Genomic DNA, 25,131 nt, shown 5'->3' with positions numbered 1-25,131 from the left:
AACATTTGATTTCTATAGTTTTTTGTAAATTCAATCTGACTACAACTTTTCTGACCTTATTTAATATTTTTATTTTATCTGTTCACTTAACAGCAAACCAGTGAGGGTTATTTTATGAAGAAAAGGAATCAGAGTTAAAACAAAATACTTTTATCATTATAAAAGTTCTGGCCACATATATAGATAAAGTGGGAATCAATTATATGCCTGACACTTCATATGCTATGGCATTTCCTACAATGTTGTCAGAGCATTGAAGAAAAGAGGGATACTCCTCTTTGTCACAAAGCAGGCTGACAAAAAGTGAAAATCATTACAAGTTTTGGTGAAAAATCAGAATAAACTCCAATTACTTGGCTTCAAATTCTTTTTCAAACTTTGAATTCACTTCATCTTTTCCTAAAGCTTAAAATCAGAAATTTTCCTTTATTTCCTTTTACTGTTCTGGATTTTTTTTTCCATTTGCAATTATCTTTGCTTCCTGTTCTCCTGATAGTGATATTTTTCTAGGCCTCCCGCAGATTTTAAGCCTCCATGTTTTTTTGGTTTTTTTTTCCCTGAGATTGAGGAATGCATTAATGCAGATTTAGTTAGTCAATGTGTTTTGGAACACAATGAGAAATTAATTATGCCAAATGAAAAAATTTAAAGTACATTGTCCCAGAAGATAAAAAATGCAGATATATTTCTAAAATAAATTGCTGAGTAGTCTGCAATGGGGTTTTTCATAAGCTTTTCTTCCTTCCAAAAAGATAAGGAAAAAATAACCCAGGTTTTGTCAGTATTTCAAAGTCTCTATTTACTAGCTATTTTTCATGATTCCAAAAGTCTTCACACTACACAAATTCACACACAGTCATTGTGATTTAACCCCTGTAGGCAGCTCAGCCCATTCTCATGCAGCACAGCTGCTTTCTCATTCCCCTGCAGTGGCATGGGGGAGAGAATTGGAAGAGTGAGAAAAAATGAGGGTTATGTTAAGTAGCTTAGAGGAAAAGCAAAAGCTTTTGCTTTACACTCAAGGAAAGCAAGGAATTCATTCACTTATTCCCATCAACAGGGAATCAGGCCTACATCACATATCCTTTGGAAAGAAAAATATTATCATGGTATATATTGTGATTGAACCAAAGCGATTCTTCAAAAAGAATAAGGAAAAAACAAATGGAATTGTGGCTGCTTCTATAAGAAAGGAACAAAGAAAAAGGTATAGTTTCATGTTTTAATCTGTACAATTTCACTTGGAATATAAGACACTAGTCATTTTGCTTGCAATAAAGAGCAGAAGGGAATGCTGCTGATGTCAAAGTTGCTTAGATACATAGCCCTACTTAAATCAGTATGAATTAAGCTTCTGAAAATGTTTATAATCTGGGCCTATGGTGCTTGTACATCAAAAAAAATCAGCAGAGATTTAGTATGCATGGTTTTTTTCCCTGAAGGTTGAGCAAGAGTTGGGGTCAGCCAGCAATAGAAATTACTCAAGATGAATGGATAAATAAGTTTCACAGATTTGAGCTTCTGTTGCAGACTGAGGCACTTAGACAGAAGGACAACCCTTCTGTACTGATCAGTGATCCTCACCTATTCCAATGGCAAAAGGCTTCCTATGGGATTTATTGTTTTATAACATTGCCATCTGTGCTGGTGTCATGCTGTGGATGGGTCTGAAAGCATAGATAGGAATTATGGTGACACTAATTTTTATATGCAATAGCGCCTGGCTAATAGAATTTGGCCATACTCTCCCTCTTCCACAGCTTCAACTGCTCTCAAAATCAAGGAATACAAATCACACTAACACAAATTGACTTTATGGTACTGTTCTGGCAATGAGTTCTCTCAAAGGTAAGAAAGGCAAGATCTGGCAATTAAAAAAACAAAGGCTTTTCTTAATTGTCAGCTGTTTGCAGTTGGAGGTTGGTTTTTTGCTTGTTTGTTTGTTTCTTTCACTTGTTATTTTGTCATTTATTGAGTAATCTGTTCAGGATTGGGAGGGACAACAACAACAATAAAATATGGTGATTTTGACATCTTGTGCCAATAGAAAATGCAGTTCCAGATCCATTTTGCACAATTCACCACAGTTTAACTCTTTCTTTGATTAGTCTGTGCTCTCTGCCACTGAGGACAAGGTTTCAAGAGCTCATCATTAACCAATTATTCCAAATTCCAGAAACACCACAGGAAAAGAAGCTAAATAGCACTTATTTTGTAATTGTATATATTTGCATGAAATTTATTCCACCTGTGATGGCATTTTAAGAGACACAGTGCTTCATTTTGATTCCCATGAGGAATCAGTGTGCTTTGTGACAATTCCAATTTGATACACAAAGAAAGGTAAGAAAAAGAGAAATAAAAGGAACACTGAAAAGATCATAGTAGACTTCTTGTAGCAGAAAATAAAACTATGAGATGTTAAGAGAGTCAGAACTTGAAAGAAAATTCCTAGGGGGGCAGGGGAAGCCAAAAGGATAATGTATAAAGGAATAGTTTTTAAAACAGATCTTTATAAAAGAAAAATTGTGAGTTATGCATAAATCCTAGAGACACCAAGGACAGAAAGAAAAAGTATAGTGAAAGCACCACTGCAGAAAGTCATAGTCTGAGTAGCACTCTAGACTCACCAGACAGTTTACAGCAGCAGGAATGTCTAACAATTTTCTGAACTGTAAATATTTAGTGCTTTTTTATTTATTTTTTTTTTTTTACATTCACTCCATTCTCAGAGTGCACCCTTCTATCCAACAATCTGAAGCAGGAGGAGAGCTTGGAAAAGCACAGGTGTTCTAGATTTCTTAACTACTACAAGTGACTTTGAAATTACAGAGCCACAGCTGTGCTGAGGGCAGAGAGATGAAGCTTTCTTTGCTTCTGCAAAGCTATCTGCCATTCCCTGGTCTGGGGAGCCATTCCAGGTGGTGCACAACCTGGTTAATCCAGCCTCCGTCCAGCTGGATACGCAAACGAGATGTTTATGCTGGGAGGGATTTTCAAGATCCTTTACAGACAGTAATTCAGATGGCGTGTTCTGCCTCACTGCTGCTGGATCAGGGACTGAGGCCACCACAGCACAGCCTCTGTCTTCCAACCAGTGCTGCTCAGTTGTGCTCATTGGTGCTTTAACGTGGATTCAGCTATGGTCTGCAAGATGAACCTACATTTTATAACTAACTATTAAAAGTAAATTAAATTTCTCTTATATTCAGCCAAGTTAGAAAAGCTGCAGCAAGAATGTATGACTGCTTTGAAAGTATCTCAAGTGCTCAACAGTCAAAAAAAAAAAGTCCCCAAGAAAATCTGCGATGGATGTTCAAGCCATCAGATTGCTGGTTGAACCATCAATGTGGGACAGAAGGAGCAAAAAGGGAAATCTTCCACGAAACTGTAGCTAAAATGTGGCATGTGACTCCTCATCATAGAACTGAGCTTCTGTGATCAATATTGTTTTCAGTGAAAGATGTAGCCTGCCAATATGGTGCGATCTGGAGTAGCTCTGTAACAGAATATCCTATGCCAGGCAGTCTAATACTGGTATAATAAAGCAAGAATAAATTATGGAGTGCTCTGATTTTTTGTTATTTTATTATAGTGGAACAAAAATTGAGCTATTCCTAGATTAATAAATGCAGAATGCTAAACAACATGTAAAATGAACAAAATACATTAAAACAGGAAAGTTAATCAAAAGAAAAGCAAAAAAAAAAAAAAAACATTCAAAGGCAGAGGGAGACAAAGAAATTTTATTCTCCAAGCAATTAGTCTCAGCTTTGATGTTGATGAATAATAGATCAGTATTTTTTCTGTTCTTATATATTATTATTTTTCTATTATTGTATACCATGACAATGCATGAAAGAACAATCATTTTGGGGTTTGGTATGTAGAAACACAGAATAAGAGAAAAAAAAATAGGTTTGTGTAATAGTAGGGCCTTAAAAATGATCAGATCAATGATGATAAAAATTCAGTAACAGATGAATTGTTCTGAAAAAGGTCACCAAAATGCTTTAAGACTTCTGGATTTAAGTCTTTGTAAGTTTTAGACTAATTTTGACTGGCAGAACTCTTTATGCCTGGTGTCAACTACTTTTTGAGAAATAAGGAACTGGGTTGGGACACAATTCTATATCCTTTGACCCTCTAAACAACATAAGCTTTCAGGAGGCTTGAAACTACTGGCTTACATCCTGGACTACTGAAAAAAATCTTTATACATAAAATGGAACCAACCTGGGCTTGATTTCAGATTTCCAAAGTTAGCTTCCAAGTTAATAGATTGAGTACAATATTTACTACTGTTGTTCTCTTTCAAGCAATTTATAAGACCACTGGAGACAGAATCTAGTGCCAGTGTCAGATTAATCTTCTTTCTGATACCTAAAGGTAATATTGATTGGTAAGACTAACTGTAAATCTATACCCAAATAAAATCTTCAGGATACATATCACATACAAGAAACTTTACGACCTTTCAAGGCCACATCTTCAGATGAAAGTTTACTCACAAGGACAATAAATTTTACTGTTACTTTTTACTCCAGCTGTATTAAGTATTACCAATTCCTTCCCACCATCCTTTTTTATTTTGTGACTTCACACATAAAACCTCCAAAGATATCTATTAACATAGGTAATAGCAACTGCAAAAAACCACTATCATTTTTCTTTTTTATTTATTTTTTTTCTTTTTTTGCAAATGTGATTGTTAACTTCTAAACACAAATTTCCAAATAATTAATGGCAAACAGTCTGAAACCCCAATATGCACTCCTTCCCTTTATGGAAGCAAAACACATTCTTGAGCAAACTGTTTTACATCTAGCAATATTTCAGCATTGCTAAATGCCAGAAAAATCTTATGAAAAAGTCTTAAAGAATTATGCAAGAAAAGCTATATCCAAATAATTATTTCAGTCACACTGGACTTAAGTTTTTAGAGTAAATTTCTGAAAATTTTTGTGTTTACTAAAGTAGTGCCACTCGGAATTGAATCACAAGAAAAATTATGCTTTTTGTGAACTCTAAAACATGGTGAATATAACCCTCAAACACTGCCAGCTGTCCTAAACAGACAATGATTTAACACACTTAGGTAGGCAGAAATTAAGTATCTAAATTAGCCAGTAACAGTATAGATTTTTTTCAATTTGAGAGACTAAAAATAACAACAAAATCAAGTTTGTTACACTGTAGCAAGTTCCCATATAAATACACAATTCCTGTATAATACACAAATAAGAGCAAAGACATTATCAAACAACTAATAGAAATCTGAATAGAAATATTTTTTTTAAAATACCTCACATAGATGGGGACAACTGCCACAATTTTGACATTGAATAAAATCACTTTTCAAACATCTTCAATATCTGTTTCTTTTTGTATCTTTTCCTGCCTTTTTGGTTTTTTTGTTTGTTTGTTTTTGTTCTCTTTCTTTATATTCACATGCTAACATTCAGGTTCAAACAATACATTACATTTTCCCCATATCCTTAAGAATTTTAAAGCAATCATTGTAATCAACACAGTAGGATACTAGCTGTAGTTTTCAGAATCTGAAGTCACAAAGTGAAACATATTCATGGGAAGGATCTGCCAAGGCAATAACATTTCAAGAAGGCATTTATTAGTTTCCTTAATGTTATTTTTCACCAACTTTTTTTTTTTTTGGTTTTCCTTCTTGAATTGCTGCTGCCACCTTTCCCATATTTCATAGCTATTTAGATACAGAGACATTCATTTCTTCTTTTATTATTTGGTCACTTTAGACTATGCTATAACCTGTGTTACAGGGCCATAAATCTCATGGGTGTGGCAGACACGCTGGAACACCTCAGCAAGTTCAGAGACATGCTCAGAACAACTCAGAGTGCTGCCACAGGCAGAGCACCAGGGATAGAGGGAGGTGGTCCTTCCCCACTGCTCAGTCCTAATAGATGCATTAGACATTTTATGTCCAGTTCTGTGCTCCCCGGGGCAAAAAAAAAAAAACCATACTAGAAGAGCAGGAAGTGTATAAATGTCTGTTGAGGAGTGGTAAAGGAGAAAGAGAATGATTCTTCCTACAGATTCCTAGACACAGGACAAGAGGCAATGGGCAGAAACTGGAATTCCAGAAACTCTGTTTAAACATTTGAAAAAAACCTCAAACTTATGTGAGGGTGGGTGATAAAACACTGGCAATGGTTGCTCATGGAGTCCCCCTCTTTGGAGATATTCAAAAGCCATTGTTTTAGCAGAACCCAAACCAATTGCTCCACACACCCTTGCTTTGGGCATGGAGAGCGAACAAATTTCCAGTTTCTTACTTCAACTGTTTTGATATTCTATGGAATTTATTTCAGACACATAACCACAGAAAAAAATTTGAATAATGTTATGGTAAACAGTCTGATACCTTGGCAAGTTTCAGGTTCATCTATTTCCATGTTAGACTGCATCATCTGGACTCAATTTGAATGGGTATTAAGCTAGAGTACATGTCAGTGCTTTTTAAACCATGTATGCATGCAGCCCATTCCCAGCCATCATGTCAATACCTTGTTATAGAATTAAAGAATATGCATTTATTATGCTTTTTAACAACACAGAATGACTATTGTTCAGGAAAGGGCATGGCACCTAAATGGCAGCTGCCTCCTTCTTAGTCAGCTTTCATGAAAAATTGTTTCTAATCCACTGTTGAGTAAAAAGGCTTTTAAATTTAAATTGAGTTGCTTTTAAGGGCAACAGTTGCTGACTTTTTCATCCTTGCTCCAGGCTATTAAGTGAATGAAGCTCTTATATTTACAAACAAAACCAAAATAGCTTGAGAAATCTTTCCATTCAGGGACAGAAGTGTCTTTAGATTCAGGTACAACTGCATCTCCATACTAGCAAACATATTCAAAATACTGTTCTGCATCTTCTGACATTTCCCACCTCTTCCCTGCTACATTTTCCTTTCTATCAGACTCGGGCAACATTTATTTTTAATAACACCTTTCTATAGGCCTCAACACAATAACTGTACACTGCTATCTAATTTTATGCATGATAGAGATAAATCATGGAATCATTTAATTTGGGAAGCACCTTTAAGATCATGAAGTTTAGCTGTAAAGCTACCACAGCCAAATCCATCACTAAATGCTGTCCCCAAACCATGCCTCATCTAAACATCTTTACAATATCTCCAGGGATGGTTGTTTGATGTGTTTCAATTACTTTTCAGAGGAATAAAAAATTATTTTTTAAATTTATCTTGGCGAGCTAAATAAATAAGAAAAATTGTCTAAAGATTTGTCAGCCATAAAGAGGCATATTCATTTATTCTAGCCTTTGTGCAGCTGGAACAGTTAAATAGATTACATATATCACCATGACAAAGATCAGATATAGTAACCTGAAAAAAAACCATCAGGTTACATTAATCAATCAGAGGAGGGATGTTTCCATATGTTTCCAAACTCTTTTGAAAAATTCAGTTCATAGAACTGGTAGTTCTGAGTTAAATTTTCAATAACATATGAAAACAAAACAAATGAAAGCCCCAACCACCCACAGACAAAATGAGAATACTCATTCATGAAGATTTCAAATGTCTTGGTAATCAATATTGAAAAACAAGGGCACTGTGCAATACCAAGATGTGTGCACTTGCACCTTTTTGTGAATATTCTCCATAAACAAAGCAGGCATCTACTTTTGAAATTCTTGCAGAAAGTAAAACACTTTTTCTCAAATGGGTAAACATTTCTTCTGAAATCTATTCCGTGAAATACAATATTTCTAGCCTATGTCAACATTGAAACAAGAGGTTCTAGTATGATTTATTACTAAACTGTTGCATAAAAACAAGAGTTTAATTTTAATTCTTTCTTTGCCATGGCACAGCAGATTGATGTTTGTTCTATGGGCTGTTAGATTTTGTGGACAGGATTGTAACTCATGATAAGCAAATTATACTGCCTAGAGAACATAGAAAGCTGTGGTTTTTTCACTAGAATAAACAGCATTTGAAGGATCTTCTGTGACAAGTAAGGAGATTTTTGAGGTAAGACTGTATAACAGTACATTTTCTCATGCATAATCTTAACAATCTACAAAAAATATTGTCAGGTTCAGAAGCTTAACCTTGTCCACTAAAACTTTTCCACATTTTCTATTGCATATCTTAATCTTAGAACCAAGCCAGCCTAAGGACCCATTCTGGAATGCTGTAAGAAGCTGATATTCAATTTCAGGTAGGCTGGCAGCAATGAGTTGACAAAGTCTAAGCCTTGACAGCTAAACATAGAAAAGTAACACTTATGAAATATTTAAGGTCATCACAAAATTGCAAGTCTATACTGTCACATCTCCAGAGCGTACAACATTCAGACTGAAAAATAGCATTGCTATCTTCAATTCTATTATTATTGTTCTGGGGCCAAACACATTTTTCTTATTTCTTCAATGTGTGAAATCAGTCATCCATCTTTGCCAGTTCCTACAGCTAGCAATGTTTGCCCTAATTCAGTACACATAAGAGCCTACTAGAAAACAGGAGGGAAATATCACTTTATCACCCTTATCCATCCCCTCACCAACTCGTTTGCATCCTCTACTCAGCACTAGCCCATCAAAATGCAAGCCCCTCAAGCACTATTTTCTTTAACCAGTGCAGTGTTTTTCCCAACTGCACACCCAGCCTCATTCCCAGTATATTTTTTCTAAAGTTTATGACTGGCCTGGCAGGCACTTGGAGCCCACCACTCTGCTCCAGCCCTGTGAGTCATTGCTCTGGGACTTGCTGCTGGTTGTTAACACCAGGATGTCCATCAGGAGAACATGAGTGCTCCTGCCAGGGCACTCATTGGAACACCCTGCCACGCAGGAAAACAGAGTCGTTTCATGTGCCCATCTGTACCACGCTGCGCAAAACTGCAGCGATGTTGGCAGAGGAATTTCATGATACACATCGTTCAAAAACACTGATAAGGAGTTTGAATATCATTAGCAGTTTCAAGGAAAGTAATCAGTGAGTTGAAGAGAAGTAAACATATTTAATGGCCCTATGCTGTTTCCCACTGCAATCAATGTCAAGGCTTCCAGAACAGAGGTCTATTAAAATAATTGAAAAATATCTTTCTGTCTGAGGCAACCCTGATTTTCTTTGGGAACAGCTGGGTTTTTGAGAGCTTTTGTATTTTTCTGGCTTTGTTTATTTTTTCTTTTTCATTAAAGATATTTCTTTGAAGAAATAAGAAAGGGAAACTGTTTTAAAAATAATTAATTTTTTAAAAAATCTTACACCAAAAGAATAATGAAAATAATTACATAAGTCTGGTAAGATTTTAATATTGACCATAATAGAAAATTAAAAAATCTTGTGTACACAAGGTGTCACACTAACAGTTTCTATGATTACATTGTCTTACTCTCCTGGCCCATCTTTTTCATTATCATGATGTTATGACTCTTCAGACACTATAAACCTGTTTTCCTCCTTTGAAAAACAGAACCAAAACTAAAAGCAAGACAGAATAAAACCACACAACACACCTCCACCCCCAAATCCATCTCACTCTCAATCCCCAAAAAAATTGATACAAAAAAGCTGCCATAAATTAGATTTGAAGTCCAGTTAGCTCGGGATTTTGCCTCTGCCTCCAAAAAGTGGATGCCTAGGATAAAGAATAGGATGATACTTTGAGTACTCTCTCATCCTTCATCTGTTTCTAAATTCGGATTTATTTGTCACTGTCTAGCATGCTCAGGGAGTGCATTCTCCAGCAGTATTCCCAGTCTCCACTTGAAGTTAATGCAAAGTTCCCATCCACAATAAACTGACAAGGAATTTCATAACTGAGAACTGTTGCAGGAGAAATGGCTGCATTACTTCTTTACAACATGCTTCCTGTTAGCTTAACTTGATTTCTCAAGGTCTTTTTTACACAGAAGAGAATATTAGTTTTTCCCTAACTTTTCTCTCTAGCCCACTTTTATGCTCCTTTTCACTTTTAGTTTATTTCCCACTCATCTATTTCTGAAAGTTGATCTTTACACAAAGGTTGTTCCAAGGTCTTTTTTTCTTCTCTGAACTGCAGTCCATTCCACCACTTCCATTTTGAGATGAGGGGTGGAAACTACAGAATTGGCTTAATTCTTCTCTTCCTTTCTTTTCTTGTAAAACCAGTTGCTTTTTATCTTGTTCCCCCATAACTACTGAGTTTATGCTTGTTTTTAAATAAAATTATATCAGCATCCAGAGAGCTTTAGCTTAAGCGGTAATGGTCTGCTATGCACTCATGGACAGACAGGTTTCCTAATATTTTTTGTTTGTTTTTAAATCAGTGCTGTTTAAGTATCTATTCCCTGCATTTCCTAAGCTTGTACATATTCCCTGCATTTCCTAAGCTTTTTTGTCTCTTCTTTTTCTTCTCTCAGCTTTACTGCTCATGTATTTCCTTGCCTTTTCTTAGACTGAGCTGAAAAATACATCAGCCAAGTACCATCTGGCAATAAAATGAATGCAATTAAAATATTTACTCTGTTCTTACCACAGTACTACAGAGATACCAATTCAAGTTTTTACCTCTTATAATCCTCCACAAGATAGGTATCAACTGATTTGCAATTCAGCTGGCAAAAGTACTAACAGCATTTTGAATGAACTGCCCAGGGTTTTGGCAAGTGGCATAGCAAGAAACTGAGTATACATCATCCACTTGTAAAAGCAGGCTAAGAGCTCATGATGGCAGCCAGAAGCAGAAATAAAAGCATGAACTCCCATGGCTAAGGAGAGCTATTTCTGTTTTGATGCATAAGAAGATGTTATTCATTTGACAATTTTATACGATCCCATGGGCTGCAAAATCCTGCAAGTGCCTCCACAACTGTGGGAGAGACATGAGTGCACATCAGCAAACATGCCAAACAAGGAATACATTTAAAGTGAGACTGTACACCATTCAATGTGCTGAAGAGAGCTTCACATGTGAGCAAGTCTGAATGAGTGGCCAAAATCCCCATCCCCTCCACAGAACTGAGCCAAGAAGTCCAGTAGAGCAATTCAAATTCTGTTTCTTAGACACCTTCTATCTTTGGATGATGTTTTTGTACATTTTATGCAAAACACATCCCAGTTCTGTCAGTGCTACACTAGCTTCTAGATGACCTCAAGCCCTCCAAACTTCTGGCATAAATACATGTTTTCATGCAAATACAGACTATAGCTGTCAGGATTACAGTCATGTAAGAAAAAGAAAAGCAAAAGTGTTCACGACTGGTTTCTATTCCTGCCTAGGAGCCAAAATAATGAGAAACTGTGGCTAAAACCACTAAAGTGTCAAAAAGTACATGAAAACCATGGCACTCAACTTGTGGGGAAAAAAAAATCCTGAAAAGTAATTGAAGGTATCATCTGGAAAAGAAATAATTCCCTTCATTGAACTTGGTATGGTGCTATGTTCTGTAGTTTTGAACAAAACAGAGTTGATAACATAGGGGTATTTCAGGAAAAGTTCCATTTATGACAACATTTATTATAAAAAAGCAAGCCAAGTGGTACTGATTTTATTCATGTCACTTTTATGTGAACAGCTGTACTAGTTTTGGAAGTCATAAACTTAGTTTTCATCAAAGTAACTTATATGGGTCTATGTTTTGGATTTGCGACCAAAATAGAGTTGCTACTTCGAGGATATTTCAGCTGTCATTGAGCAGGGCTGAAAGAGAATTGAGGAATTTTCTGCTTCTTCTGCCACTCCACTGGGAAGGGGGCTGAGGATGCACAAAAAATTGGGAGAACAGATGTCCAGAACAGCTGACCCTGACAGACCAAAGGGATATCCCATACCATATAACATTTTTGTTCAGGAATAAAAGCTGGGGCAAGGAGGAAGAGGGATGTTCAGAGCTAAGGTATATGTATTCTCAATCAACAATTACATTTAATGGAGCCTGGTTTTCTGGGCTGTTCATAACTGAACACCTGCATGTCCATGGGAAGCAGTTAATTAATTAGATCTGCACTTTTGTTTTCCATATTGGACTGTCTTTATCCCTACCCATGAGTTTTCTAGTTTTTACTCTTCTGATTCTCTTCCTTATCGCAATGCTGGGGAGAGATCAGGAAGCTGTGTGGGGCATAGCTGCCTGCTGAGGTTAAACCATGACAGAAGTCTCATAATCTTTTATTGACTTATATTATCTCACATTTTAAAGTGATAAAAATATATAAATTAACTAAATTTTTAAGAATCCATGTAAATTTATGAATACTTCATAATATGCATAATGAAGTAGACACTTAAATTAAAATTAATAAATTTTGGAAATATAGAAGCTCAAATTGAAATAAAACAAAAGGATTGTTTTCAAATCCAATTTCAGGAGGACAGAAAACTTTCCAAAATAGTTGGATCTTTTCATTTAATGATAACTTCCAGATTCCTATAACTTCCTTTTGGTTAACAATAATAAAAATACCCACTCCAAGTATTTTTAGAGTAATTTAAGCTATGATAGTCAATATACTAAGGATTGCAGAGAAAGCATTCAAGTCCCTCTACACACTAGATCCCTTCATGAACTCACAAAGTCAACATGTATACAAGACAGCATTTCAATCAGCGAGATAATCCAATACCCCCTGAACCATGCCTGCCCTTTTTCTAAAACTATTCTTGCCCAGAAAAACTCTATTATTAAACAAAGAATTTAGTTAAAATAGATCAGGACAAACTCGCTGTCAGCGATCCTTCTGAGCCTAAATTTATTTCCAGAAAAAAAAAAAAAAATATATATATACAAACATAACATTTTTGTAACTCTGAAGGACTATGTTCTGAATAAGATTTCAAATGCAAACAGTAGATTATTTTTCTATTTTTTCCACAAATAGTTTACAAATGTGGTTTTTATTTCTATATCAAAGCATCTCTGTATTAAATGTGACAAGGCATTACAAGGACTAAACACAAAGTTCCCTTTGTGACTCAAATCCTTCTGCATTTTTAAGAATCATTATGCTGTAGAAAGGAAGCAACAACCCTCCAAAGGGTCTGAACAAGACTCCAGACTACTGTGCAGCGATGGTACACACCAGCAGTAGCAAATTAGGGCTGACATTATTTTTTAGCTTAGGAAAGTACAGCAAACTCAAGTTGCCATCCTGCTTTTCCTCTAACAATCCTTGCTGGAAAAATATCCAGGGCAAGAATGAGAGGGAAGAAGTGACAGTGATGTACTGACCAGGACTAAATTTAGGTTCCCATGTCTCAGTTAATTCCTCTTGTTTTTTAATCATCGCTTCTGCCTTGAGAAAAGCAGATACTGTCCCTTTCCACTGAGGTCAGTAGTAGTTCTGCACTTGTAGCACTTGGCCCCAGAGATCATTAATCAATTAAGGCACAAAATAGAAGTGCTGTGATGGTGTTCATTAATCCAAGGAATGAGAGTAGGTCAGTGTTTAAACTAACCCAGTGATAACAATGGGTTTTGTAGTCATGTCAGTACAGCATATTTAAACCCCAGGGAAGGGCTGTCATGGCCTACTTGTCCAAGCGCGAGAGCTGCCCTCCTCCAGCTATGTTTTGAATAACTGTCACAAGAGAGCAAAAGCTTCTTCTTCAGAGCCTCAGGCTCCCAGACTGTTTAGTCTATCATGATGGTAAAAACTCTGAGGAGGTATTTTTTTAATGTGAGACACATTTTTAAAGTTATGCCTACATGTTTTTACATAAATACAGCTCAGTTTTTATCTTTATGTCAGCAAAATGCGTTGCTGAATCACATTTTTCAAACAAAACTTCAAATATCTGAAGGGGAAAAAAAATCACAAAAATATGACCTACATGAACGTAATCAAGCTTTATGTTTAACATTAAAAAAATTGATGCTTCATGCCTGGAAATGTGCAAGGTCAGGTTGGATGCAACTTTGAGCAGCCTGGTTTGGTGCAAGATGTCCCTGGCCATGGCAGATGGATTAGAGCTACATGGTTTTTAAGGTCCCTTTCAACCCAAACTGTTCTATGATCCTATAAATATATATTAATTGTATATATAATTTAAGTTGCTAAACATAAATTAATCTAAAGATAATTTATCAGCTTTCAAATCGTCTTTTTATATCAAGCCATCTCTAAAATATTTACCTTCAGTAACAGAAAAATTGTTGAAACTATTCCACTATCTAGTGAAATTTATGTTGAGTACTCATTTCAAAGCCAGCATTTTGGTCTGCAGGGTAAATTAAAATATACATGTATTTCATTATAAAACTATTTCATTAACCTGTACACAAAGGCCCAAGACTGGATTCTTCCTAGAAATGCAATAAGACCTTAGACAGTGAAACCCAGAAGCAAGACCAGAACCTGTAGGATTGCCTCTTTGTGTTTTGGTTTGCAACCAGGAACTGCCCTTTAATGCATGATGCCAGAGGCTCGTCCCTCTGGCTTTTCTGTGGTCCTGTTCTTTAGACAGCAATCAGGCAGAGATGGAATGACAGCAGAAAAGGTTCAGCTTAAACAATCAGCATTCATGCCAGGGCAGAACACAAATGTGGCAGCCTTTGAAAACAGAGAATTGAAATAAACAAATGACAACTACCTATATCAGAGCATATTACTTTACAGCAAACCAATCCTTTTCTGCTTCTCAGAAAGTATTTGCATCCTTTTCCTCTTAATAATCATTACCATTCCTTTTGGTGAAAGCAATAATATTTTGAGCAAAACATTCAACATTTAAATAAATAAAATTACCAAGTATAAAATCTTCATTGTTCTGCTTCTCTAGACAGCCACTGAGATCTTTTCATAAGCACACTCTTTGACCAAGGGATGGAACATAGTTGTTCAAATGTTACTGGAAATGGCCAAGGCAAGTCTTGAAGCACTGTTCCAGCCCAAGCAGTTGCAACCTGACAATGTTTTGGACTTTGCTACATAACCAGGTAAAGCAAGAAAATATACCAGGTGTAAGTCACATGGGTCAGAAAACAGCATAAACACATGAACAAGAAATATAACTAAAAAGTGAAACAACTCTAGGTAAAAAATTCATGAAGCAACAAGGTGCCAGACAAAACAAAAACTGTCAAAGAGTAGTGTGCCACACAAAATTATTTTCTTTTTGTAAATCTGAACTGATTCTATTCTTAATCAATAAATCACTGAACTAGAGGGATGTTTAGAAAAATCAAAGTGGCAAATTCTGGGAAAGAAAATAGCTCAATGGCTAAAAAAGTCAGAAATGAGACATAAAAAGTGTTGAGGCAGAAAAAGCAGCAAATTATGCAGTCTTTAATATCTACAGATCTTTTATTGTAGAAAGATATTTTGAACTTACTGTGTACATCTGAACAGTAGCAAAAGACAGAAAAGTCAGTGTATTTTTAAACTCCATACATACACATGATTCAGATAATTAATGTAATGGAAATAAAGCAAACTGGAGTTTCAGAGTAAGACATGAAGCTTCTGTTAGTTCAAACCCAGACCCTGTAGGCTATTTAACTCTTAGGTGAGTAGTTCTTTCACAGGACGATCTGAAATACAAAAAATGAAAGATTGAAGGTAAAATGGACAGCTCTTTCAGAGCACTTCCAGATCGTTCAGAAAACAAACTGAAACCCTTGCTGATGCTATGAGACTGATACATCTGAAGGCTGTGCTGCCATTCAGTGGGACCTTGACAGGCTGGAGAGCTGGGCATTCTGCTGCACTGGTATGGTGCCAGGGTACAGTTTCCTTTCCTGGTGGGCAGAATACATCATTCTATTTAATACCTGACTGCTGCCATTATATAACTTCAAGCTGGTTTATGTGTAACTGGCTTAGAAGCTCTACAAAGCACATTAAAGCTTGTTATTCCATCTGCAGAATAATGTATTTTATTCAACTGTTTGTACTTGCATATACCCCTCAGAGTGCTATGAGTCAGATTTTCATCAAGAGTAAAATTTACTTTCCTCCAGTTTGAGTGGGGACTCACAGTGGTATATCCTATCTAGTTGTTCAGATTGGCTCTGTGAGCACGAGACCATGATTGGCCTCCCAATGGTAATTTCAAAATCAAGAACTCCCATGCCACGCTTCCTTTCTTCCCTGACCTCCACAGAAAATTATCCTTATTTGGAAAGAGCTCTCCTCCGCCACTACCATCACTGTTTTCTATGTCAACATCTATCAATTCCTATAATTATCTCTGTTCTAGACTGATAGAATGAAAAACATACACTTTGGCATTTTCCTAATTCATAGGGTATTCAAGTTTCAGAAACTAATAATAAATTTTGTTTTATTATTTAAAAGTAGTATGAATTTAAGATATGTAAGTGGTCTAGTGGTCTGTTTGGTTCAAGAGAATAGTCTTTTCCTTTTTTCCTTTTTTTTCTTTTTTTTTCTATTTTTTTTAATAAAAAGTAAACAGTGAAATGTGTGGTCCAGAGACTTACAGGAGTTAGACACCATTAAAAAGAATTTAATCCTTTTCACATATTTCCACCTACTGTTACTAAAAATGTATTCTTTCATTATGAAGTCTGGAACTATAAATAAAGGCAGAAGTGAAAACACCTTAGCAACTTATAAAGTAAAGTCAGCTTATTGACAAAAGGATAGCAGTGGGATTACATGAAATTTAGTCAGCTTTATTAGACTTCTTAATAGGTTTCACAAGGCTGCAATATTCACTGAAACTCAAGAAAAATGAATTAAATTATTTTACATAGATAAAATAAATATCAATCTGTAGGAAGATATAGAACACTCAAAAAATTATTAGGAATTCATCTTTACCAACATTCACTAAGAGAAAATACACAAAGAAAAATCAATACTAAAGAATGTGGCAAAAAAAATAATTGTATCTTGTGGAATTTTTAAGATTATGTAAAGATTATTTTTGACAGCTAAGCCTACAAAACAGAAAAAATCTTCACCAAACCCCCAATACAAAACCAACAGATAAAATCCGTTGCTCTACAAACATCTTGTCTGGAGAAATGAAGTAAAAACAAAGTTTCAAAGCATGAAAATATCTATGAATCAAATTCATCACTCCAGACAAGGTCAGGAAAACCTAGCACAATTTTTCCCCCTCTGTTCATAATTTTACTCTCACAGCAATGACTCAGTATCTTGTTTAACCATCTTTTAAGAATCTAAGAAAAAAAGTCAAATAAACAAACTGCCCCCCAAAAAAAACAAAAAAAGAAAAACAAAAAAACAAAACAAAACAAAAAAACACTCCAACAGACTCCAGAAAGTAGAAAATTCTATCACATTTCTAAGAATTTTATGCTAGAATCAATCAAACAAACAAATCTATAACTGAAGTATAGAAGTTGCTTTTCTCTGGAATCAGTAATATTAAGTGCATTATAACTCAATTTAGCCATATTCTTCAGGGTTTTTTCAATGTTTATTGCAGTATTGAAATATTCTCATAAATTTACTACCCACATGTATAGCTGTTCTTTAGACTGCATAACACATTTAAACAAAGTATATATTTAAACAGAGAAAACATTTCTGAATTAGTAGATAGAGTGGGAAATTAATTAGGAGAATGGCCATGATGAGTGGGATGTTTTACAGAACTGTATTCTAAAACTGCCTTCAGTGGACCAAAAAGTCTCTCATTTATCTTATCATATTGAGGGCACAGTGGAAGGAAACAAAAATTAATAAGCTCAGAAATCTCATTTATTTTTAGGAAACTTTTAGCTATACTTGTTGTGCATAAAAATAATGCAGCGAGAATTGTTTTATTACTCAAGTGATAGGATATTAATTACCTGAGATTCAGTCTCTAAAAAGACATTTATGCTGTTTTGCATGGGTGGGAAAATATGTACAATTGGCATAGCAGAATATCTGTCCATGAACATTATTGGAAATTAGCTTAGTGCAGAAGTATTCTGCAAAAACATCATTGGTCCTGAAAATTAGTGATCAGTGGAGGATGTGAAATATTAACAAAAGCAAGCTTTCCAGCTTTCTTTCCAAAGATGTTGAAGATATGGATGTATCTCAAGTATATGTATATGCAAATGTTCTAAATAGAGAAATGCAGATCATTTGCAGCAGAGTTAAACAGGAATTATTTGAATTTGCATAATCTCAATGAATGTTGCTATTATAATCTAATGACTAATTCAATGGAACTATAGATGGTTTCATTTCTGTGTAGTTATGTCAATAATTTAAGACCTAGAAGGAATGCAGATCACAAAATAAATATGGAGGTATCTCTCTGGTGCAGACTTGTTCCCACAATAATTCTCTGTGACACTGACCATTAGGAGGTTAAGTTGTGGTCTCAATTTTGCATATTTTCACCAGGTTCAAGATGTACACATAATTTATTATCTACTACTTCGCAATCTTCTAGCAAGGACAGAAGACAAAAAAAACATGGCTCCATCTACAATAAATTTTGGAAGCAGAAAGCATTAATCAAGTTGTGGAAAAGAAGACAGCAGCAATGGTGTTGGAGTGAGACTGAAGCTGGCTGGTACTGGTCTAGGTTATACCCCAAAAAAAGAGTCAAGGTAGGTCCTGTCCTCACATGTGTAGGCCTGGGAACTTTTATGTCCTGTTGTGTCTCCTAGTTTAGGCAGTTCAGGTTAGTTATGTTTCGGGTGGAACCTCCTGAACTGAATAGCCATGGTTTTCACTACAGTGAATGGTACAGAGGCCATATTGTCCCTTTGGACATATTTGCAGCCAAAAACAGGTTGGTGCCCAAAAAGAAAAAAACTAACATGAAAGGTCATATTGAATAAAAACACATTTATGTCATAGAGTGTCAAAATCATAGCCCAGACTCAGAAAATGTCAAATCAAATCAAGTCACAATGTGTCTCCAGCGCAAGGTCCTGTGTCTGATTGTACTTCATAGGGGACATTTCAGAAGATTTTCAAGTAGTTGTGCATGAAAACTTGGTCAATACATGCTCTTCAAGGCATATACAACTATCTTGTCACCCCCACCTGCTTTTTATGTCCTAAACTCAGCATCAACCTTCCAATCTTATGGTAAAATAATTGTATAACAAAGTTTTTATGTCGTGACCAGGAACCTCTGTAAGTCTTTCCTTACTCATGAATAGCTTTCAACTGTGCTCTTCTGTGCTGGAGGACACCTAGTTCATTTGAATCCCCTTAACTGAGCAGAAAATCCTGTTAAGTGTCTGCTGTAACTGAATTTTTTGCACTGCATCCATCTCATCCAAATTTAATTATTTATAAATGGAGTGCCTAGTGTAAGTTAGGCAAATAGTGGAAAAATACTGAAATCCTCAGTTCAGTATTTCACAGCCTAATGCTCTTTATGGGAAGTTTGCCTTATGAAGGTGCTTGTCCTTTCCACCATTACTGTCTAAAACACAAGCTTTGATAAAATGTTTAAAGTTTTTTGATGGTTAATGTTAATGAAAATTAATTCTTATGCCCACTACTTACAGTAATTCTTCCCATCTATATTTTTTCAGGGTGAAGAAAGGAAATTTTCAAGATCACATAGACATTTGGAGCAACAACAGACATGTGGAAGGAATTCTAAGAAAACAAGTGTAATTAAGTACAGCAATTCAATTTTCCTAGCCAATCCCCCAAAGTAAGGATTTTTGTTTGGTGGAAATAAATCTGCTAAGTAATAAATAAATAAATTTATTTATTTACCTCTTTAGGCTTGGTGTTTGTCACTGGAACACAATGGCTTATTAAGGACTTTCTTACTGAACTTATTTCTGATGTGAAATACTGGACACAAATAATTACAGTACTTTTTTTAAAAAAGTACTGTAATTATAGGAATATATAGGAAGCTGGCCCTGAGACAGGCACTGCTGGACAGTCCATGCTCATTGTCAAGGTCCCACTGAACTCACTGCCTTGGAGCAGTGTATTTCCCTGTAGTTTTGAGATGAGTTACCAACGTGTCACCACACAAGTAACAGCATAAAACTGTAGAACTACAGTGGTGACTGCAGTCCAGATGACAACACCTACTCGTTTCAGAGATACCTCTCTATTTCTTTTCTAACACTGATTTGTCCATTCCACTTACACCTGTTTCTTAGACCAAAACTGAAGAGACATTTCAAAATAAGTAATGGCTGTTGTGACTGGAAATTGTAAATTTCTGTTGTGGCACATAAAAAATAGTTGGAAAAGTGGAGACAATCCTAGCAAAATATTTAAAGTTTACAGTGCAGCTCATCTTAGCATTCTGTTTCCCTTTAAAGATGTAGCCTGCCTTTGTACAGGATATATATAAGGCTTTGTCACTAATACTGGGCTCATCATTTCAATGTTAAGCAGCGACAGAATATTTCAGAGGAGTTGTTGGGTGAACAGACCTAAATCATGCTCATCACTGCTAATAAGACTCTGTTGGATGAGGTCATGGTCTCAGCATATCTGATGTGACATGAAAACATTTTGTTCCCTGGTGCAATCAGCAGACACAGCATCCATTCTCATGCTGCAATAACCTAGCAACAGCAGGATGTGCCTGCGTGACCAAACCCTGCAATTAACTCCCACTTCACAAGGTTTACAGAAGCTCCACTACCTGTGGCTTGTTTCAAATGTCACAACATGTTTTCCAAGTAATTGGAGCAACTGATTTGTTATGCAGACCCACACACTTTTTTTTTAAATTTTGCTTTTAATATAAAGCATTTAAATAAGATTAATCAGTTCTCACTGTATGAGGAGCTGCCATAAATAAATTGGATTTTTTTAAAATGAATACGCTGGGTAATTTTTTATTTTTGTTAAGAGTTGTCATTATCTCGGGTCATTAGATGTTTTTAGGTCCTACTTGAAGTGCACAATTATATCTATCCTCAAAGGCAAAATTGCTGGCTATTCTGTACTGTTTGCAAGTTGGTGCATTTTTCATGACATGACAGGGAAAAGGCCAAATCAACCACTGAGAAGCAAAATTTGAACTGGCCAAATTTATCTCACAGAACGGGTAAAAATACTCTTTTTCATATCATGAACATATCCACAGCTCCCCATAGGATGCTCCCCCTATTTTACCTGCCAAATGTAGTCCCACATGCCTCTGAAGCAATCCAGTCTTTGTGTCCACAGCCCTGTGCTATTCCTGGCCAGATTACTCATGTGCCCTAACAGGGCAAAGACAGCTGTTGAATTCCTCATGACTCATCCCAGGCCAGAAAGGACATCTAGCATGATAAATTATATATTTCTCAATTTTGAGCCCAAGAGGAAAGCTGAAGATTCAAGATAGGTTAAAATCTGATTTTTGAGGAGGGGAGGAAGGCTATTCTAACAAACCTGTTCAGAACAACCAACAGCAAAGACAGAAATAAAAAACATAAAAAACAAGTAAAGACATAAGGCTTTACTTATTCTAATGCAACAAGATTAATGGGTAAACATTTTTCTGTACCCAAGATGATAATTACATTTTCCAACAGAGTTTTTGAAACAATAGCATTTGTGTGCATGGTAAAGAAACACAATAACTAATTGTGAAAAATTAGTCATAAGCAAGAGTGAGATAAATTTGTTTGCATTCAATTTAGTATTTATAAATAGCAAATAATTTTAACTGTCAAAGCATATTACAGATGGATGACAAACAAGTGATTCCCCTAGCAGATTAAGTGAAAACCATTTGTCCTATGTGTCTGGAACCCAAAAGAAATATACAGTTAAGATAACTCCAGCAGGGTGAGATCACTGGCACCAATTCACAGCCCACCAACCCAATAAATCCACTGACTCCAAAAGACAGAGCATGCAGACTAATTAGTATTAGAGAATTGTGCAACCAATGAATATTAATTCCTATTTTTGCTGAAATGTATAAATAGTAAAAACTTTTGAACAACATTGGGCTCTCCAGTACTGAGAAGCCCAGGGTAAATAAGGACCAAAAGGGATGCTACAGGATCCATGGATGTTAACTATTTTGCACTTGATTTCTCTCTCTTTTCTATTTCTTTCTGTCTCTCTACTTCAAATTAATATTATTTAATAAAGTCCTCATTATTGAATTTGGCATGCAGTCTTGTTTGCACTTTAATTCAGATGGAAACATCTTTCACTTATCAGATCTTAACATGGGTTCATAGTCACCTGCTGCTGTTAATATTTGGCTGACTTCTTTTTCTCAAATAAAATTAATTCAAATAGCACATTTTCTTAAAGCATATTGAAATGATTGCTCCTATATAAAATCTAAGAGTTTTCAAGGGATTTTTTAGGGTGTTTGGTAAAAAGGGTCTTTTTCAAGACTCCCTCCCCCTCAAAAAGAGGAAAAAAAAAGTCAGCCAGGTACCATTTTTTTTTTTTTTTTAAGAGCTCTATATGATCCTTACATTGAAAATGCCACAGTACTGGTGGCTACAGTACTAGTCTGACACAAGGAGATTGGTTTTAAGATTCTGGCTTGGCATAAGGAGCGTGGAACTTCTATGAGCATCTCTCAAAAGTGCTCTGGTTTTCAGGCTACCGCCTCCTCCTGCTATGGTTATCTAGTCCATTTTTATAAACCAACTTCTCACCTGTTTTTAGGAAATGGCTTCAGGCATACCTTGATTAATGATATTCACATTTACATTCTTTGCCAGATGAAAATAATTTCTAGAGTACTAAAATAAGCTTTATAAAAAAAAAAAAAAAAAAAAAAAAACAACAAAACTCCAAGATTTAAGCTATAAAATTGTCCTAACTTTATGAATGTTATAGTTAAGTTATATTCTAATTGTGGTCCCTTTCAGATCCATAGCATTGCCAGCAATTAGTTGGTATTGGCATTGCCCAATGACAACTGCCAAGCTTCAAAAGTAGTGGACTAAAGTCTTATCTCAGCAGTGTTTAACCTCTCTTGTTTTTTTTTCCAAATGTAGCTCCTTTTAGTCTCAAGGAAGCATAAATGCTATTTTTTCCTTTGGTCATTCTCACTTCTCTCTTCACACGCATTGCACCATTATTATTTGTTTCCTCCCTATAAGAAAATTTGATCAAAATACCACCCAGGGCACACCAAATGAGAGCCTAATCAAGTGACCTGTTTATAGGACAGAAAGTGAGAAGAAGGGAATGAGCACAATCAAATCATGTTACCTTGAAAGACTGAAGGATCGCCTACACCCAAAATGAGGAAATGTGGGGTTACAGGCAAAACATAAATTTGCTCCCTTGATTCAGAGATCTTTCAGAAACACACATTTTCAAAAGGCATCTAGCTGTCTTAAGATATTTTAAGTTTGCACTCCCCAATTATTTTTTCTTCTCTCTTTAGAGTAAAAGGAAATTTAAATCTTACAATTTACACATGCAGCACTCCTCTTTGGTTTATCTCCTCTAAATAGAACATTAGTATAATGTATAAATATGAAAGAAAATAGCAAATTAGCATTGCAGCATGGTTTTTTGACCCTATTTTGACTCCTCATTACTTAATAAAATGTTAATTTGAAGAGCAAAATAGCTTAGATCCAACTGTTAATTTTCAACATATTGACACACTTTTGAACCTAGGAAATTTCTGTGTAGAGTCAACTTACTACTTTTTATTTTTACACATCAACTAAGTCCCTTTTAGAGTTTGGCAGCTGCTGTGGTTTTAGCATTGAGCAAATTTGATAAACATATTTAGTGATATTCACATAATTACTAGCTACAGTAACTGCAAAGGAACTCTTTTAGGGATTTATAAAGCCTACTCAACTCAATCTAGATCAAGTTACTTACATTGGTCAGTAACATTAGTACAAGATTTGTGCTTCTCCAAGGTTATAGTCCATATATCTGAGCATGAGGGATACAGAATTTTTACAATTTATGTGTAACATCATAGAAATTTAATACTTGCCTAAAGCAGTTTTTATATTACTACTTACATTACTACTTTACATTACTACGACTGAAGATTCCCTATTCAAGTCCCAGTCGCAAAATTCTAAATAGTGAAAGTTCCCTTTTAGCTACTTAAATAATTCCATTTTTGAAATGGAATATTTATTTTATTGAATTAGCTCATTTGAGAAAAATATCTGTGTAAAGAAAACCTAAATGTTTTATCTACTACCTGAATTTCTATGAAACTCTAACCTGTAAAACACGAGTTGTCATTGCTGTGCTGGAGCTGGCTGGTAAGGGCAAAGCAGCTGTTCCACTGCCACAGAGTGGCCCCGCACATACAGCATCTAATTTTTTAATATATTAAAAAAAAAAAAAAGGCATCTTTACACTAGGAAGGCTTTTTCACCCAAGGGGTAAGAAATGAAAATAAATGCTAGCTGATTTTTCTTTATATTGCTACCTTGAATCCACTTGTCACCCTCAGTACATTTTGTTACTGAAGATCAATTTCTTCATGTCAAAAAACAAACCAGCAGCATTAATTTTACTTTATACATTTCCTGATATCCACTGAAATCACCTGGAATGAACTTTTTTCTGATATCATTATCATAAATAATAATGAAGATTATGTTCACTTGTTAGCTTCAGAGAAAGCAGTAGTTAAGAGCAGCCCCTGTTCAGTTCCTTATTTACTATCAGTTAATTATAAGTCTCTCCTATAAATATCTTCTTCCATAAGAAAGGAAGGCTCATTAAGCCCTCTGTATCATCTCAACCGCTTGCAGTCTATTGGCATGTAAAAAAATAAATTGGGAAAGATAAAAACTGCCAAGTAAACAATAGAATTGTTTTAAGCCTGAGAACTCATGGAGAACTTGAGTTACTGGAAAGGAAATTATTTCTTCCTATAGAAAGTTATTCTGAATACAGAATTGCGTTATCTCAGATGATGAAGGAAAAATCCAAAACAAGAGCAGTCTCTCTGATACTACAAGAAATTATTCTTATAATATTTCAGATAGTCTGTTCTTCATTGTACCATTTATACTCTGGACACTGGTTTTGTCTTTAGATGACATTGGGGGTTGAGATTTTTTTCCTTTGGCCTTTATTATGAATCTCATGGTCTTTTAGCTGGCCTAACACTCAATTATTTTGTGAACATACCTAAGAATGAACAAGGATGAAGAAAGCTTATTAATACAGTAATTTTTGCAAAGAATGTCATAGAAACAAAATCGCTGAATTAACTAGATTGGAAAAGACCTCTGAGATCATCAAGTCCAAACTAT

The sequence above is a fragment of the Ammospiza caudacuta genome, chromosome 4 (genome assembly GCF_027887145.1).
Source record: "Ammospiza caudacuta isolate bAmmCau1 chromosome 4, bAmmCau1.pri, whole genome shotgun sequence".
Classification (NCBI taxonomy): domain Eukaryota; kingdom Metazoa; phylum Chordata; class Aves; order Passeriformes; family Passerellidae; genus Ammospiza; species Ammospiza caudacuta.
Note: the sequence above shows the minus strand (reverse complement) of the source record.